Source organism: Terrapene carolina, unplaced genomic scaffold (genome assembly GCF_002925995.2).
Source record: "Terrapene carolina triunguis isolate 2854851 unplaced genomic scaffold, T_m_triunguis-2.0 Scaffold419, whole genome shotgun sequence".
Taxonomy (NCBI): Eukaryota; Metazoa; Chordata; order Testudines; family Emydidae; genus Terrapene; species Terrapene triunguis.
This window is the reverse complement of record NW_020664770.1, coordinates 65,106-83,458: the sequence shown is the minus strand read 5'-3', so window position 1 is coordinate 83,458 and position 18,353 is coordinate 65,106. Positions and strand designations below refer to the sequence as shown.

General features: G+C 50.8%; 1 pseudogene; it reads right to left on the bottom strand.

Moving 5' to 3' along the window:
* LOC112119151 overlaps window positions 1-18,134 on the bottom strand; it is a 69,485-nt pseudogene extending 51,351 nt beyond the window's left edge.
* Window positions 18,135-18,353: the final 219 nt, after the last annotated feature.

Sequence of the window (18,353 nt, the reverse complement as noted above, 5' to 3'; positions counted from 1 at the left end):
AACCAGGCCTTTCCTGTTTGGATATATTTGGTTAACAATGGTTACTGGGGACAGCCCACTGTGCACCTGTGGTTTCTCCATGCACAAAGGCTCCAGAACATCCAAGGAGGAGGGGGAGGAGGCCCTTCTTTAAAAAAATTTAGCCCCATGATTAGGGTACTGACCTGGGTTGTGGGAGGCCCCCTGTTCCAGTCCTTTTTCTGCCTGATGAGAAGGGATTTGATCAGTGATCTGCCACCACTGGGCTGTAGAGCAATTCTCACGTTTTCTTTGGCCTCATTAATATTACATTATTGAATTAAAGTGGAACAACTTCAGTAGGAGAGGACACCCCCCACCCCCCATCAGAATATCCCATAGCCTGGTGGTTAGAGCTCTCACCTGAGCGGTAGCAGATCCCTTCTCCTCACTAGCTAGAGGGGGACTTGAACCTCTGTCTCCTAGGTGAGTGCCCTAACCACTGGGCTAAAGGGACAGCATCTTCTTGATTGCTCCCTGCAGGCAAACGCCTGTCTCCCCCAAGCTCATGGATCGCTCTGGGGCTGAGGTGCCTGGACACACACAGAGCAGCGGCAGCAGTGCACATGCCCAGAGGCAGAAACAGGTGCCTAGGGAACTGTTACAGCAAAAAGTTAGATGCCGAGTGAGTTTAGGCACCTATGGGGTTGGGCGGCAGTTGAGTGAGGGTTTTGTAGATTGCAGTGGCTCCGAAAAATGGGATTTAGGGATCTAAATCTGCAGGTTAGGAGCCTAAATACCTTTGTAGATCTAAGTCTGACTCTCTCTGCCCCACTCTCCCCCTGCTCCCCACACACACCAGGGACATCCCCACAGGAATAGAAGCCTCAGCAGGGATGCTGCTGTAAAATGCACCCTGTTCGCTGGCTCCCCTTAACCTGAGCTCTCTGCATTTCCTGCACTCAGAGCGTTGGTTTTTCTGATTGGATCTCAGCATCTCTCAGGGAGTGTCTGCACTTTTCTACCAGCTTTAAAAAGCAGGCCTGTTGCTGGTTCCTAGGCAGTGGGGGGAGTTTTGCTTTTATTTCCTGGTTTTAATTAATAAAGTAGAATTTAGTTTCTCAAACTCCCGGAGTCGTCTGTGTTGGATAATGAGCAAAAATGGCCCTTAGTAGAGTTGGTGGGTTCCTGGGAACTCTCTTTGGTGCTTTATTTCCCCAGCCCTGGAACCCATCCACTGCAGACCCCCAGAACAGGAGCAGCTGCCCCGTAAATACAAATGTTGGGCTGCCTGCTGCCTCGATGGCTGGCTTTGTAGGCCCCAGATATGCCTTAGTGCGTCAGGCTGGCTGTGGGGAAAGAGCTCTGAGGCAGGGAACATGGGGACTCATCCTGATCCTGATTGTCTCTCCAGGTTGTTGGGCTGAAGATGGAGGGTTTATGACAAAGCACAGTGTTACATTAATGTTTGTCAATTACAAGGACAACATTTGAGATTTTACATCAACACTGGATATTTAGATAGAAAAATGTGCAAATGTTTTGTGAAAATATTAATAAACAGAAAAGGACTGAAATCGGTGGGGGGAGGGATTTTTATATAAAAATTCAATAACTGAGATAAGAGAAAATATCTGATGGCTATTGCAGTAACATTTGATTCTTGGAGAAAAGCACTAAAGACAGGAGAGGTTATCTCCAGATTAGATCATTGTAAAGAGCAGCAATATCAGAGAATTTATATCAGTATTACCTACAAAAAACAAAAAAAAAAAGACTAAAGAATGTTATTAAGGTTGCTCAGGCAAGCTGGGATGGGGCAGCATCGAGGGCAGTGGTACTTCTGCCCCCTGGTGCATGTGCATTAATGCAGTCTAGGGACAGGAACACATTCTGCACTGTCATTAATGCACGACCTTGCCTCACCCGGTCCTTTGGCCTGGAAGACCTCTGCACTCCCCAGAGCAAGATTCTTAAATTAAGAATAAATACCCCACTCTTCCCTCTCTGTGTCATCCACTCTTCTCCTCTCCCTGTTATTTCCCTAACTCCCTGTCTCTCTCCTCTTGGGCTGGGAGACTGGGTCCTCTCTTCCATAGGCGCCAACTTTCTCTGGCACCGGTGGGTGCCCACGCCCCTCCGCCCCGACTCCACCCTTTCCCTGCCCCCGGCCTTACCCCCTTCCAACCCCATCCCCAAAGTCCCTGCCCTAACTCCGCCCCCCCCCTGCCCCTATTGGATCCCTTCCCCAAATCCCTGCCCCAGCCCCACCTCTTCCCCCAGTGCACCGTGTTCCCCCTACTCCCCCCTCCCTCCCTGCCTCACGAATCAGCTGTTTCGTGACGCAAGCGCTGGGAGGGAGGGGGGGAGAAGCAGGACGCGGCGGCGCGATCACGGAGGAGGTGGAGGTAAGCTGGGGCAGGGCGGGGCAGGGAGCTGCCGGTGGGTGCTGAGCTCTCTTCTCCCAGAGCTGAGTCAGCTCTTGCAGTTGCTCAGGGGAGCAGAGCCTGGGGGTAGGGTGACCAGACGTCCCGATTTTATCGGGACTGTCCCAATATTTCCTTGTTTGTCCCGCGTCCTGACCAATGTTAGGTCGGGACACTGGACAAACAAGCAAATACTCCGAAGCCCGGAAGTGCTCGTGCCCCCCCGCCCCGACTCCGCCTCCTCCTTCCCCCATTGGCTCCCTCCCCGAATCCCCGCCTCTTCCCCAGGCTTGCCATTCCTCCTCCCTCCACAAGCGCTGGAGGGAGGCCCGGGAGACGCAGGGAAAGCGTGGGGCCAGGGTGAGTGAGCGCAGGCAGGACTCAGTCGGGCGGTAGGGAGAGTAGGGGGGCGGCCCATGGGGCCAGGCGGCGGCTGTTCTCCCCCCGGGCAGCGGCACTCGGGAACAGCCGCTGCTGCAGCTCCCACTGCCGCGGGGGGAGAAAGCGGCCATGGCACTTGGCGGATGCGGCTCTGGCGCCCGGGCCCGAATCCCCCAGCCTGGGCCTGCAGCGGGGACCCAGCAGCGCGCACGCTGCGCCCAGCCCCTGGCCAGTCGCGTCTGGGCTGCTGCCCAGGTGGTGCAATCCCGCGGCGGCCCCGGGACGGAGGCATCGGCAGCCCAGCCCCGTTCGTTCCCCTGCAGGACCCGAGCCGCAGCCGCTGAGCTTGCCCATCGGCTGCTTCCTCCCCCCGCGGCTGCTCCTGAGTCCCGCTGCTCAGGGGGGGAGAACAGCCGCTGCCTGGCCCTGCGGGCCGCTCCCCTACTCTCCCTACCGCCCAACTGAGTCCTGCCTGCACTCGGGGCCAGGCCGGACTCTCACTCACCCAGGCCTCCCTCCAGCGCTTGTGGAGGAAGGGGGGGGGGTTTGCTCTGCCCCCCCCCCGCCACGCCCCCCGCGTCCCGATATTTGACCTGGGTGATCTGGTCACCCTACCTGGGGAAATCAGTGAGGGCAGCAGCTCTGGGACTCGCATCCAGGAGCAGAGATGGGGCAAGGAACATAGGTGCTGGAGCTGGGGGGTGCTGCCACACCCCCTGGCTTGAAGTGGTTTCCATTATATACAAGGTTTACAGTTTGGTTCAATGGCTTTCAGCACCCCCACTATACAAATTATTCCAACACCCCTGGAGACGAGGGGCCGTTGGTGCAGAGTCACTTTCCAGCCCAGCCTCAGCCCTTTCCCCCGGGTCTCTCCCCTCACCTGCAGACTCTGGCTCAGCCTGGGGCCTGGTCTACACTATGACTTTAATTCGGATTTAGCAGCGTTAAATCGAATTAACCCTGCACCTGTCCACACAACGAAGCCATTTATTTTGAAATAAAGGGCTCTTAAAATCGATTTCTGTACTCCACCCTGACGAGCGGAGTAGCGCCAAAATCGATTTTGTCATTTCGAATTAGGGTTAGTGTGGCCGCAATTCGATGGTATTGGCCTCCGGGAGCTATCCCACAGTGCACCATTGTGACCGCTCTGGATAGCAATCTGAACTCGGATGCACTGGCCAGGTAGACAGGAAAAGCCCCGCGAACCTTTGAATTTCATTTCCTGTTTGCCCAGCGTGGAGAGCACAGGTGACCAGAGATAGCTCATCAGCACAGGTAACCATGCAGGCCAATAATCGAAAAAGAGCACCAGCATGGACCGTACGGGAGGTACTGGATCTGATTGCTATATGGGGAGAGGATTCAGTGCTAGCAGAACTTCATTCGAAAAGATGAAATGCCAAAACTTTTGAAAAAATCTCCAAGGGCATGATGGAGAGAGGTCACAATAGGGACTCAGTTCAGTGCCGCGTGAAAGTCAAGGAGCTCAGACAAGCCTATCAAAAAACAAAGGAGGCAAACGGTCGCTCCGGGTCAGAGCCGCGGACATGCCGCTTCTACGCCGAGCTGCATGCAGTTCTAGGGGGGGCCGCCACCACTACCCCACCTCTGACCGTGGATTCCGAGGCGGGGATAATCTCATCAGCTACACCTGAGGATTCTGCGGACGGAGAAGAGGAGGAGGAGGAGGACGAGCTTGCAGAGAGCACCCAGCACTCCGTTCTCCCCAACAGCCAGGATCTTTTTCTCAGCCTGACTGAAGTACCCTCCCAACCCTCCCAACCCAGTATCCAAGACCACGACCCCATGGAAGGGACCTCAGGAGAGTTTACCTTTTAAAATATAAAACTTGTTTTAAAAGCAAGCGTTTTTTAATGATTACTTTGCCCTGAGGACTTGGGATGCATTCGCAGCCAGTACAGCTACTGGAAAAGTCTGTTAACGTGTCTGGGGATGGAGCGGAAATCCTCCAGGGACATCTCCATGAAGCTCTCCTGGAGGTACTCCAAAAGCCTTGCCACAAGGTTTCTGGGCAGTGCAGCCTTATTCCGTCCTCCATGGTAGGACACTTGACCGCGCCATGCTTGCAGCAAGTAATCTGGTATCATTGCATGACAAAGCCTGGCAGCGTATGGTCCCGGTGTTTGCTGGCATTCAAGCAACATCCGTTCTTTATCTTGCTGTGTAATCCTCAGGAGAGTGATATCGCTCATGGTAACCTGGTTGAAATATGGGAATTTAATTAAGGGGACAGAGGTGGCCGTTCCTACTGGGCTGTTTGCCTGTGGCTGAAAAGAAATCCTTCCCTGCAGTTAGCCAAGCGCAGGGTGGGGGGGGATTGGCCCAGAGCTTTTCGCGTTTGGCTAGCAGGGATCTTCCCTGATACCAGCCACGCGGTGGGGGGAGGGATAAAGCGATCATCCAGAGAATTGGATGGGAGGGGGGTTAGTTTGTTTTCTGCTTCTGAAGGTTAAGAGGAAAACCGCAGCACTCAACGGGCTTTGCTTGGTATGTGGGAAAGGAGGGCGCAGAAGCCGAAAGACAATGGCTTACCATGGCCGCATGCAAGCCGAATTCTGTTGCCCGGACCTGTGTCTGTGATCTCTAGCAGCAAAGCCACAGGCACTCAATATTAAGAGGCAAAATGCGACCTTGCACAGAAATTACATGTGCTATGTAATGTGAATAGTGTTGGTCACTGTGAAAGAGTATAAGCATTGTTCTGCAAAATGTATCTTTTTAAAAAATTCTCTCCTTTTTTCCCTCCCTCCAGCAGCTGCAAATTCTTCAAGCCTCCCTCCTCCGTCCCAAAGGCTATCACAGATAAGGCGTCGGAAAAAGAAGACGCGAGACGATATGTTCGCAGAAATCATGGAATCCACCCGCAGTGACAGAGCTCATCTGAATGAGTGGAAGGACACGGTTTCAAAGTATAGGAAAGAAGCCAGTGAACGTGAGGACAGGAGGGACCAACGTGAGGACATGAGGGACCAACGTGAGGACAGGAGGGACCAACGTGAGGAGAGGAGAGACGCTCGAGATGAGAGGTGGTGGCAGGAAGATCAGAGGAGGCAGGATGCAACGCTGGGGCTGCTGCATGAGCAAACAGACATGCTCCGGCGTCTGGTGGAGCTTCAGGAACGGCAGCAGGATAACAGAGTGCCGCTACAGCCCCTGTATAACCCCCCTCCCCACTCACCATGTTCCATAGCCTCCTCACCCAGACATGTAAGAACGCGGGGGGGAGGAGGCTCCGTACACCTTCCCATTCCACCCCAGTGGACAGCCCAAGCAAAAGGCTGTCATTTTTTTAACCTTTTTTTAGTGGCCTTTTCCTTCCCGCCGATCCTCCTCCCAAACCCCAACTGGGTTCCCTCCCTCTTTTTATAATCTATGAATAAAGAATAAATGATTTTTAAACGATAGTGACTTTATTTGGTTTGAAAGCAAGCTGGGGGAAGGGGGAGGGTGGGTTCCTTACAGAGAATGGGTCAATAAAGGGGGCGGGTTTTCATGAAGGAGAAACAAACAGATATTTCACACTATAGCCTGGCCAGTCATGAAACTGGTTTTCAAAGCTTCTCTGATGCACAGCGCTTCCTGGTGTGCTCTTCTAATCGCCCTGGTGTCTGGCTGCGCGTAATCAGCAGCCAGGCGATTTGCCTCAGCCTCCCACCCTGCCATAAAGATCTCCCCCTTACTTTCACAGAGATTGTGGAGCACACAGCAAGCAGAAATAACAATGGGGAGATTTCTTTGGCTGAGGTCTGAGCGAGTCAGTAACGATCGCCAGCGACCTTTTAAACGGCCAAATGCACATTCTACAAGCATTCTGCACTTGCTCAGCCTGTAGTTAAACAGCTCCTGACTCCTGTCCAGGCTGCCTGTGTATGGCTTCATGAGCCATGGCATTAAGGGGTAGGCTGGGTCCCCAAGAATAACTATTGGCATTTCAACATCCCCAACGGTTATTTTCTGGTCCGGGAAGTAAGTCCCTTGCTGCAGCCCTTTAAACAGAGTAGTGTTCCTGAAGACGCGAGCATCATGAACCCTTCCCGGCCAGCCCACGTTGATGTTGGTGAAACGTCCCTTGTGAGCCACAAGTGCTTGCAGCACCATTGAAAAGTACCCCTTGCAGTTTATGTACTGGGTACCTGGTGCTCCGGTGCCAAGATAGGGATATGGGTTCCATCTATCGCCCCACCACAGTTAGGGAATCCCATTGCAGCAAAGCCATCCACTATGACCTGCACATTTCCCAGAGTCACTACCTTTCGTAGCAGCACCTGAGTGATTGCTTTGGCTACTTGCATCACAGCAGCCCCCACAATAGATTTGCCCACTCCAAATTGATTCCCGACTGACCGGTAGCTGTCTGGCGTTGCAAGCTTCCACAGGGCTATCGCCACTCGCTTCTCAACTGTGAGGGCTGCTCTCATCTTGGTATTCTGGCATTTCAGGGCAGGGGACAGCAAGTCACAAAGTTCCATGAAAGTGCCCTTACGCATGCGAAAGTTCCGCAGCCACTGGGAATCATCCCACACCTGCAACACTATGCGGTCCCACCAGTCTGTGCTTGTTTCCCTTGCCCAGAATCGGCGTTCCATGGATAGACCCTGCCCCATTAACAACATGATCTCCAAAGCACCGAGGCCCGCGGTTTGAGAGAATTCTGTGTCCATGTCCATGTCCATGTCCCCATCACGCTTGTCGCTGCGCTGCCGCCGCCGCCGCCTCCTCGCCTCGTTTTTCTGGTCCTGGCTCAGCATAAACTCCACGAGAATGCGCGAGGTGTTTACAATGTTCATGACTGCTGTCTTGAGCTGAGTGGGCTCCATGCTTGCCGTGGTATGGAGTCTGCAGTGTTCACCCAGGAAAAAAGGCACGAAATGGTTGTCTGCCGTCCGTTGCTTTCATGGAGGGAGGGAGGGAGGGGTGAGGCTGTACCCAGAACCACCTGCGACAATGTTTTTTGTCCCATCAGGCACTGGGATCTCAACCCAGAATTCCAATGGGCGGGGGAGACTGCGGGAACTATGGGATAGCTATGGGATAGCTACCCACAGTGCAACGCTCCAGAAATCGACGCTAGCCCCGGTACATGGACGCACACCGCCGAATTAATGTGCTTAGTGTGGCCGCATACAATCGAATTTATACAATCTGTTTCCCAAATTCGAATTATATAAATTCGGATTAATCCTGTAGTGTAGACATAAATTCATACATCACAAAAGCAGCAGCAGCACTAAAGCTGAGCCGATGCTATGCTGATCAGGGCGAGGGGAGCCCATTCATTGGCACTAGCCAGCACCCTCTAGTGGCGATAGAGATGCTGCTGTGCAGCTCTTAACACAGTTGAGATTCAGGTTTCAGAGTGGTAGCCCTGTTAGTCTGTATCAGCAAAAAGAACGAGGAGTACTTGTGGCACCTTAGAGACTAACAAATTTATTTAAGCATAAGCTTTTGTGGGCTAAAACCCACTTCATCGGATGCATGAAGTGGAAAATACAGTAGGAAGATATATATACACAGAGAACATGAACAAATGGGTGTTGCCATACCAACTCATTCATTGCTGTCACTAGTAGGGTGACCAGATGTCCTGTTTTTAAAAGGACAGTCCCGTTTTTCTTATATAGGCGCCTACTACTCCCCACCCCCTGTCCTGTTTTTTCACAGTTGCTATCTGGTCACCCTAGTTACTAGGGCTCTTTGTTAATTATTGCTAAGGCAGAGGAGGCTGCTAGTGCTCAGGATACTGGGGGTTGAGTTTCTTGGGTCAGACACTGCTGTGTCCTCCATTGGGATCTGGGCTCCCCCCAGCTAAGGAGCTGCAGCTCCCCCCAGGGGAGCTGTTTCAGGGACAGACCTTCATTAATGCTCCTTCTGTGCCCAGCCCAGGTGGAACCTTTCTCCGGGGGCTGGAACCAGCCCCTGGGGCAGCCCCGGGCTCTGCCGACACCAGCTCCTGAGCCGGAGCCTGCAGGTGAGGGGAGAGACCCGGGGGAAAGGGCTGGGGCCAGGCAGGAAAGTGACTCTCTGCATAAACCACAGGAGCACCATTAAGGGGAGGGGGGTTTCCTTCTCCGTAAGTCTCCCCCACAAAACTGCTCAGTTTTATTTCCAGTGTAACAGTCAGTGCTTCCCTTAGACATTTCAGTTGCTCCTCATGGAAATCAGAAGAAGTTATTGGCCATACCTCTGCTTCTCACTCAGCAAATAAAATATTTTCTTTCTTGAATTAGTCATTATACCCCTGGGACATTTTTTTTCCTTAATATCATCTAAGACATGTAGTGTCATATTATATTTTCATTAGGCACAGTTAAGAATCATCCAGTTGGGTCACTGTAGATACTCAGGATTTCTATATTACTTTATAAAACCGAACATTTTCCAGAGGTTAAAACAGGCTTTTAGCTCATTAAATGCAAGATCAATTTTTAAATTCATTTTTATGTTTTGAGTCCTTACACCTTTAGTCCCTTGAACTGGAGTGTGTTTTCATTTGTGCTGGAGAAATATCAAATGCATTGTATACATAGATTACAATGTTAAGACTTTATTTCTAATTATTGAGTAACATAATTGGAAAAGTAAACACATTGCCACTAGAAAAAGGTGATAATATTTTATCTACTGGAAATACACCTTCAGATGTATTACAGCTGATAGGAAACTCATGTTGGCCAATCTATTGAAATATTTTTCTTTCCAATTATCACTTTAAAAGCTTTTTGACTTTTCCTTTTTTTTTAAGCTAGTGCCAAAATGAATTTCTTCTCTATTTTGTTAGTTATTCCATGTTTTAGAAGCATGTTTGAGGGGAAACTCAACTACTTTAGAGTTCATAACTTTTTGATGAGAAATGAGATACAAATTAAGACTGCATATATTTGCTTGAGTATAATTCTCCAAATGGTAATATAATTAAAATTAAAAAGTATGTGGGTGTTTGAGGGTGATTGGTGTGATGTTGTAAGGACAATGATATTGAGCAAATATTCTGCATGAATTCTATTTACCCATAAAAGTTATTAGTTCTTGTATTAAGGCTCCAAAACTGATAGAGGAAAGTAAATGAAAAGTAACACACATTGGAAAACATAATCCCACCTATACAAACAAAATGATGGGGTCCAAATTAGCTGTTACTACTCAGGAAAGAGATTTTGGAGTCATTATGGATAGGTCTCTGAAAACATCTGCTCAGTGCATAGCACCAGTCAAAAAAGCTAACAGATTGTTAGGAACCATTAGGAAAGGGATAGATAACAAGACAGATAATATCATAATGCCTCTATATAAATCCATGATACGCCCACATCTTGAATATTGTGTGCAGATCTGGTCGCCCCATCTCAAAAAAGATGTATTGGAATTGGAAAAGGTACAGCAAAGGGCAACAAAATTGATTAGGGGCATGGAATGGCTTCTGTATGAGGAGAGATTAAAAAGACTGGGACTGTTCAGCTTGGAAAAAGATGAGTAAGGAGGGATATGAGAGAGATCTATAAAATGTTCACTGGTGTGGAGAAAGTAAATAAGGAAATCTTATTTATTCCTTCTCATAACACAAGAACTAGCAATCATCAAATGAAATTAATAGGCAGCAGGTTTAAAACAAACAAAAGGAAGTATTTCTTCACACAAAGCACAGTCAGCTTGTGGGACTAGTTGCCAGGAGATATTGTGAAGGCCAAAAACTATAATAGGGTTCAAAAAAGACCTAGATAAGTTCATGGAGGATAGGTCCATCAATTGTTATTAGCCAGGATGGGCAGGGTTGGTGTCCCCAGCCTGTTTGCCAGAAGCTGGGAGTGGACAACAGGGGATGGATCACTTGAAGATTGCCTGTGCTGTTATTCTCTCTGAAGCACCTGGCCCTGGCCACTGGCAGAAGACAGGATACTGAGCTAGATGGACCTTTGGTCTCACCCAGTATGGCTGTTCTTATGATACTTCAAGGCTTGGGATTGGGAATATTTTACTGCATTATCTCCTGATTGTTCTAAATTTACATATAAAATTAAAATATGGCTTTAACTGGTGTTCGTATATATAGTTTTTTTTTCTTTATATAGGAATCAGATACAGTGCTCCTGTCAGGTAATTTCTAAATGCAAATATCATCTGCCAAAAGAAATAGCGTTTTCAGGTGCTTAAGTAGCTCCTGGAATCATGGTTAAAGTTCCTCTCCCCTCCCCGTCCCCAATCTGAAATGGCGCCCCTGACAATAACAGTAAATTTGTAGGTCCAGTTATCACAACAGTTACCACAGAGGGAGCAAGAGCATCAGAGAAACCACCAGGAACCTGGGAGCAGGCATTTGATGGGAAGCAATGGCCTGGGATGGAGGACATCTGAGAGCCTGGAGCTGTTCTGTGTTCATGGGGAAATGTCACAATTCTGCCTGGGAGTCACTGGATCCCGCACTGAGCTAGGCATGGAGCAGAAAGAGGGAAGAGACACTGGAGATGCTGCCAGAGAGGAGATGGGCTGCTCTCCATTTGGAAATGTTCATGTATTCAGCCTCCCAGTGACCAGCTGCTCCAGTCCTCCTGAGCAACCTCTGGGGCTCAAGCCCAGCCAGGGCTCCTGGACTCTGAGGTGGTTTATCCCCTGCACTGATTAAACCTGCCAGACAGGGGAAGGGAAGAGACAGATACTGAACCCAGAGTCACTCAGAGCCACAAGAACAAAGACGTGGAGGAGCCCAGATCCCCTTTTAAAACCGGATGCACAGAGACATGAGCAAAAGGGCTGGATCTGGGGGAACGAGCAATTCCTGCTGAGGGGCAGTGAATAAGGGAGGAACTGACCCAGTTTGGGACACCTGGCCCACCATCACTAGAGCTCAAGACCACAGGAAACTTGTGGGACACCCAGGGTGATGGGAGAATTGCAGCAAACATTTTATTAGCATTTCTTTGGAAAAGCAGAAACCAACACAAGTAAAAATGTCAACAAGAAAAAGACTTTCCCGAAACCCACATTTCCAGAAACACGAGACCATCCAGAAAATGGAGAAAAATCCTCCCAGGGCAGTTCCTTCAGGAATAACCCCAGCGTGTGACAAAGTGAACAGAGCCTCTGCCTGCAGACAGGGACAAAGGAATCCTGCTAAAACTTTCCCTTTGGCTCACTAAAACAGTCTCCCACCAGGGAAAGCCAGGAAAGGAGAAGGGCTGCTGGTAGGTCACAAATGTAACCATTAGCAGAGCTGGGAATGGAATGCAGGACTGTAGATTCATAGCTGTCCTTCCTATTCTAACCCATTAGACTTACTCCTGGGGGAATTCTGTGCCATTGCGCAATGCAGAATTCTGCAGAAATTAATGTGCACGCAGAATTTCCTTTCCCCCACAGAAATGGGCTGCAGAGCTACTGGCCACCACTAGGGGCTGCTGGACCCAGTAGAGCAGAGCTCACACATAGACAACACTGCTGGGTGGGGGGAGGAGGGAGCTGGAGGGTTCTTGGCAGCTGAAATTCCCAGCACGCCCTGAGGGAAGGCGGCGGTAGAGTGCAGGAAACTCCACACAAGCCTGGGACCCAGCAACAGGCTTATCCCTGGGCTCTGGGGGGGGGGGAAGGGATGTGGGTATATGGGCCGGGGGGACCCTGCAGCTGGGTTCTTGAGAGGTAGGGGGGTCAGGTGTATTGGCTGGGGGGGGCACATCTGGGCTCTGGAGAGAAGGGGTTGTGGGTGTCTGGCCCCCGACTGGGTTCTGGGGGATGGAGGGGGCAGAGAAACAGAAATTGGGTTATCATAGCGGTTTCTTTAACTCTCTACTCCTGGGGGAATTTTTGTGTATGTCTGTATTGCTACAGACATACTTGCTGACAGGTATTTTGAAATAAATTACTAAAATAATTGAAACTGGCGTGATTATGTAGTGTTATTTGGACCAATAAAATTTGCACAATTTTAAAATATTGCCCACAGAATTTTAATTTTTTTGGCATATAATTTTTATTTTTTTGGTGCAGAATTCCCCAAGGAGTAATTAGATCCTACGCCCCACCCCGAGTGGAGAACAGAAGCCAGGAGTCCTGATTCCTAATCCCCTGCTTACACCATACTGCCCACACAGCAACAGTGCAATATCCCAAAGGTCTCACCTCCTCATCTGGCTCCAGCCCACCTCACTGTCTGCAGAGATAGCCAGTACACTGAGCACTGCTCTGAAATCCTGTCACTTCAGACCAGCAGCTCTCACTGCCTTATAACTACAGACCCACAGGCCCCCTTCACTGCTTCCCTGAATAACATCCCCCTACCTCCGTCCCGAGAGGCAGAGATGAGCCTGACACAAACTGTAACTCTTCTCTGTACTCTAAAGTGTGTGTGGAACCCACAGAATCGTCACCCAATTCATCCCATCACCTGCTCCCCCCGACTATAAAATGACCAGCTCCTCAGTACCAAGAGTTCCTTCCTCCCTGGCCAACACCAACCATCCTCCACTGAAATCCAAATCATCCACTTGCCTTCTACTCCTATCCAGACCCTTCACATTTAGGCCTGGTCCACACTACCCCCCCACTTCGGACTAAGGTACGCAAATTCAGCTACGTTAATAACGTAGCTGAATTCGAAGTACCTTAGTCCGAACTTACCGCGGGTCCAGACGCGGCAGGCAGGCTCCCCCGTCGATGCCGCGTACTCCTCTCGCCGAGCTGGAGTACCGGCGTCGACGGCGAGCACTTCCGGGATCGATCCGGGATCGATTTATCGCGTCTAGACAAGACGCGATAAATCGATCCCAGAACATCGATTGCCTGCCGTCGGACCCGGAGGTAAGTGTAGACGTACCCTTACACTTTGCAGCAGGAGGACACAGAACCATTTGCCCCCAGGGAGAGCTCCCACCACTTTCTATCCTGTGGGATATTAGAGCAACCTTTGCCTTGTAGCTTTTCCTACAGACAGAACACTTATAGGGTCTCCCTAGAGTGTCAGTTCTCTGATGTTTAATAGGGACTGAGCTATAACTGAAGCTTTACCAACAGTCAAGGCAACTATAGGGTCTCTCTCCCATGTGCACTTTCTGATGTGTAATGAGATGTGAGCTACGACTGAAGCTTTTCCCACACTCGGGGCATTTATAGGGTCTCTCTCCAGTATGGACTCTCTGATGTGCAATGAGGTTTGAGCTACCACTGAAGCTTTTCCCACAGTTGAGGCATCTATAGGGTCTCTGTCCTGTATGGACATTCAGATGTGCAATGAGGTGTGAGCTACAACTGAAGCTTTTCCCACATTCAAGGCATTTATAGGGTCTCTCCCCAGTATGGACTCTCTCATGTGCAATGAGATGTGAGCTACAACTGAAGCTTGTCCCACATTCGAGGCATTTATAGGGTCTCTCTCCCGTATGGACTCTCTGATGTACAATGAGATGTGAGCTACAACTGAAGCTTTTCCCACACTCGGGGCATTTATAGGGTCTCTCTCCCGTATGGACACTCTGATGTACAATGAGGTTTGAGCTGCGGCTGAAGCTTTTCCCACAGTCAGGGCATTTATAGGGTCTCTCTCCCGTATGGATGCTCTGATGCGCAATGAGGTTTGAGCCGCGGCTGAAGCTTTTCCCACATTCTGGGCATTTATAGGGTCTCTCTCCTGTATGGACTCGCTGATGTGCAATGAGGTTTGAGCTACGACTGAAGCTTTTCCCACACTCGAGGCATTTATAGATTTTCTCTCCATTATGGATTCTTTGATGTACAAACAGGTTTGGACTCCCACTGAAATTTTTCCTGCATCCAGCATCTTCATACGGTTTCTCTTCAGTGCAGATCCTCAGGTGGATCATAGTTTCATTCACGTTATTCAAACTTCCATCTTGGAGAGTGGATTTACTCTGTCTCTCCCCTTGGTGGTCTCCCTGCAGCCTCTCTGGTCTGGGTTGACCCTCACAGGTATTCCCCTGCTCCAGTCTCTGGGAAACATCGTCTTCAGATCTTCCCAGTACAGTCCCCTGTGGTTCTACTTGCTCAGGATCTTCCTGTTCAGGATTCTTCTCCTCATTCTCACCCACCAACCCATCACCTGCTAGGACAGAGAGAGAATCCAGACATGAGTCCTTCCCTGTGTCGAGGAGAAAGGGAAGCTCAGGAAGGGGAATGGCTAAGGGGTGGAACAAACAGAAATATCTCTTGGGGAGATAGGAAAGACAGGAGCCATGAGTGATGTCTGCCGTGAGGACACAGTACGTGCAGGGGACAATCCTGACCCAGGTGAAGTGAGGCAAAAAGCAAGAAACTTGTAGGCCCTTTGCGGGAATCCCAGCTGTTTGTGCCAATAATGAGTGGATTGTGAATCCATATAACTAATTCCTCACCTGGGCTGAGGTTTCTCGGGATCTCCCTTTCCACACAGCCCTGTAGCTCTGTGACCCACAGTTCTTCCCCTTGTTCCAGCTGGGAGATCACCTCAAGTTGGGGAATGGGAAATCCTGCACCAGGGAAAGAAAAGAGGTGAAACCAGGGTCTTACAGTTACTCAGAGACACAGATGTTTCCAGATGTGCTGTGCTGGGTGGGAGGGTGCCCTTGAATAAACCAACAGATGGGGAAATGTTCCTGGAGACCATTCGAGCAGATCGGCTGGTTCCTGGGAGATGTGCCGTTTCCTCTGCAGGCGATTCAAGGATCTCCACACTGGGGGATTTTAAGAATCTGGCATAGAACAAGATTTCATCCAACCTCTTACCCCTTTGTAAGCCTGCTGAGACCAGAGCCCTTTCCAGGCACAGAGCCAGTCCTGGGAAGAGCAGGACACACAAAATCCCAGTATGTGAGAATGAGCCCATGTTTAAAAAGACAAGAGGAACACATCACCCACCCTCTCCCTTTGATGGAGATGGATTAATATCTGCACTCTGTCTCCGAATTGCCTCTTCTCTGGAAGGGGTATGGAGGTGACAGACTGTCTCTCAAAAGTTCTGGGGACTATGGGGCTGATCCCCCTGAAATCTAGGTGACTAGGAAAGAACCCTGAGTAGAAGCCAATTTTGGTTCATCAGAGATCCCCCTGGTTCTAATACCCAAGGGGACAGGAATCCTTACCCAGCGAGGTCACGTTCTCATAATTCTCCTGCATCACATCCATGTAGAGGTTTCTCTGACATAGGTCCAGCAGAGCCCACTCCTCCTCTGTGAAATACACAGCCACCTCCTCGAAGGTCACTGGCCCCTGAAACAGCCAGAGTCCCCCACTCAGGACCTGTTGCCCCAGACACAATGCCCCCAGCTCAGTCACAGGCAGTGTGATGGGGGGTGCTCCCCACACTGGCCCTGCAAGAGCTGAATTTGGGTTAGTTGGGCCCAATCAGCTAATTAGACTGCAAACAGGGGAGCTTTAGGCTAGAGGCAACTAATTAGAGAGAGGCTTGCCTATGCAGGTGCAGGCGGGGCCTATATAAGCCAGGAAGCTGGCTACAGACAGGGGCAGCAGAAAGGAAGGCTGCAGTCACTCCCTGGGAGGAGGGAGCTTGGCTTGGCAAACCGAGTGAAAGGGGAGAACCAGAGAGGGTGGCAAGGCTCAGGGGAAAAATAGCGAGGTATGGGGTTGGCCAGAGAGTGGCTGCGGATGAGAGGGCCCTTGAGCCAGGACCCAGGAATAGAGTGAAATAGACAGTGACTGCACTTAAGAACAGCCATACTGCGTCAGACCAAAGGTTCATCTAGCCCAGTATCCTGTCTTCAACAGTGGCCAATGCCAGGTGCTTCAGAGGGAATGAACAGAACAGATAATCGTAAAGTGATTCATTCCCTGTCGCTCATTCCCAACTTCTGGCAGAGGCTAGGGACACCATTCCTGCCTATCCTGGCTAACAGTCATTGATGGACCTATCCTTCATGAATTTATCTAGTTCTTTTTTGAACCCTGTCATACTCTTGGCCTCCACAATATCCTCTGGCAAGGAGTTCCACAGGTTGACAGTACTTGCACTGTCCCCTGTTCGACATGGCTGCCATCTTCCATCACTTTCAGGGGGTCTGAAATCAAACTGGTCACCATTTCCCTACACTTTTGGCATGTAGAAGTGAGGCTTCCCCTAATAAAGAGGGCCACCACCTCCCATGGTTTTCTTTGAAACAGAAGCCATGCTCTCCGCAGGGAATACGGCTGCTGCTCTGTGCTTGGGAGTTTGGATAGAAAACTGAATAGAAAAGGGAATGTGGGGAGTCAGTGGCAGAGTGGTGGTGGTGAAGGGAATGAGTGGGGAAGGCATGAGAGATGGAGTGGGTGAAGGGTAAAGTGTGGGTGTGGGGTAGACAGTGGGAGGGTGCTATGTAATGTGGGGAGTGGGGTGAGGTGGATACACGGTAAGTGTTGAGAGCTAGAGGGAGGCCGAGCGGGGTGCAGGGTGATTTGTGAGGGGCAGACTGACATTAAGGGTGTTCAGGAAGATGTGTGGGCTTGGCAGGGAAGATGGAGTGGAGGGGAATTGGGGTGCAGGGGGAGCTTTAGGAGGCTTCAGGGGAAAGTGTGGTGTAGGAAGGAGAGGGAAGAGGTGCAGGAAGGAGTGTGAGGGGACTTTGGGTGTGCAGGGGCATGTGGGGATATAGCAGCTGTGAGAGGTATGAGACTGTGAAGGGAAAAAGAGGTGAATATAGGAGATGGGGCAAGTGGCCGTTCTTATGTTCTTATTCAAGCCCATCCCCTGACTTTTCAGAGAGCTCATGGCTGCTGTGCAAGGGCAGTGGGCCTCTGATATTGGCACATCCAGGGTTTTGTGACCTCACACGGGGGAATATCCCCCAACCCCTGCTGGGAATGTCACTGAATTTCAGGCCCCACATTCACAGAACCCAGCAGAGAGATTTCATTTCCTCTTCTCCTCCCCTTCTGCTTTCCCTGTCCCCCCGCAAATTCACTCCAGACCAAACCCACCATCTCCTACCTGAGCTTGTTCCACTTCAGCCATTTCCCTGCCCTGTCCCCTGGGAGGATGGGACGATCTGGATCAAAACACGGACGTTATTCTGCAGCCTGTCAGGGCGAGATGGGCAATTGGGGAGGTCTCAGAAGTGGCTCTGGTTCATTTCACACCCCGATCTCCCCCCCCCCTTTCCCTGCAGACAGAGGATCTAGACTCTGCCAGGCTGGGAAAACACTTGGTCACTTTATTACTCGCTTGAGCCAGATTCAGCCTTTGAATTTACACCCACAGTTCTACACCCACCGTTATTTTCCAGGCACTCCTCTCCCGAGGGTGACAGACAGCGGGGACCCAGCTCCCACCCTGTGCCCTGGCTGGAGCTTTTCTCCAGGACCCCCGAGATCTCCCAGCGCTGTTTCCCCTCCCGGCCCCAGCGCGGTCCCTCGGGTCTCTGCATCCCCTGCAGGCTCCGGCTCCGGCTCCGGAGCTGGGGCGGGGAGAGACCCTGCTGCAGCCGCCCACTGCTCGGTCCCGCTCCCACGTCCCAGACAATGGAGGCGGCAGCAGCAGCGTCTGACCCAGGAAGCTCCGACCCCGAGCAGAGCGAGAGGCAGCGAGCGCAGCCCCCTGGTGGCCCCGGCTAATGACACCCGCTGCCCGCGGGCGGGGAACGTGGCCCGAGT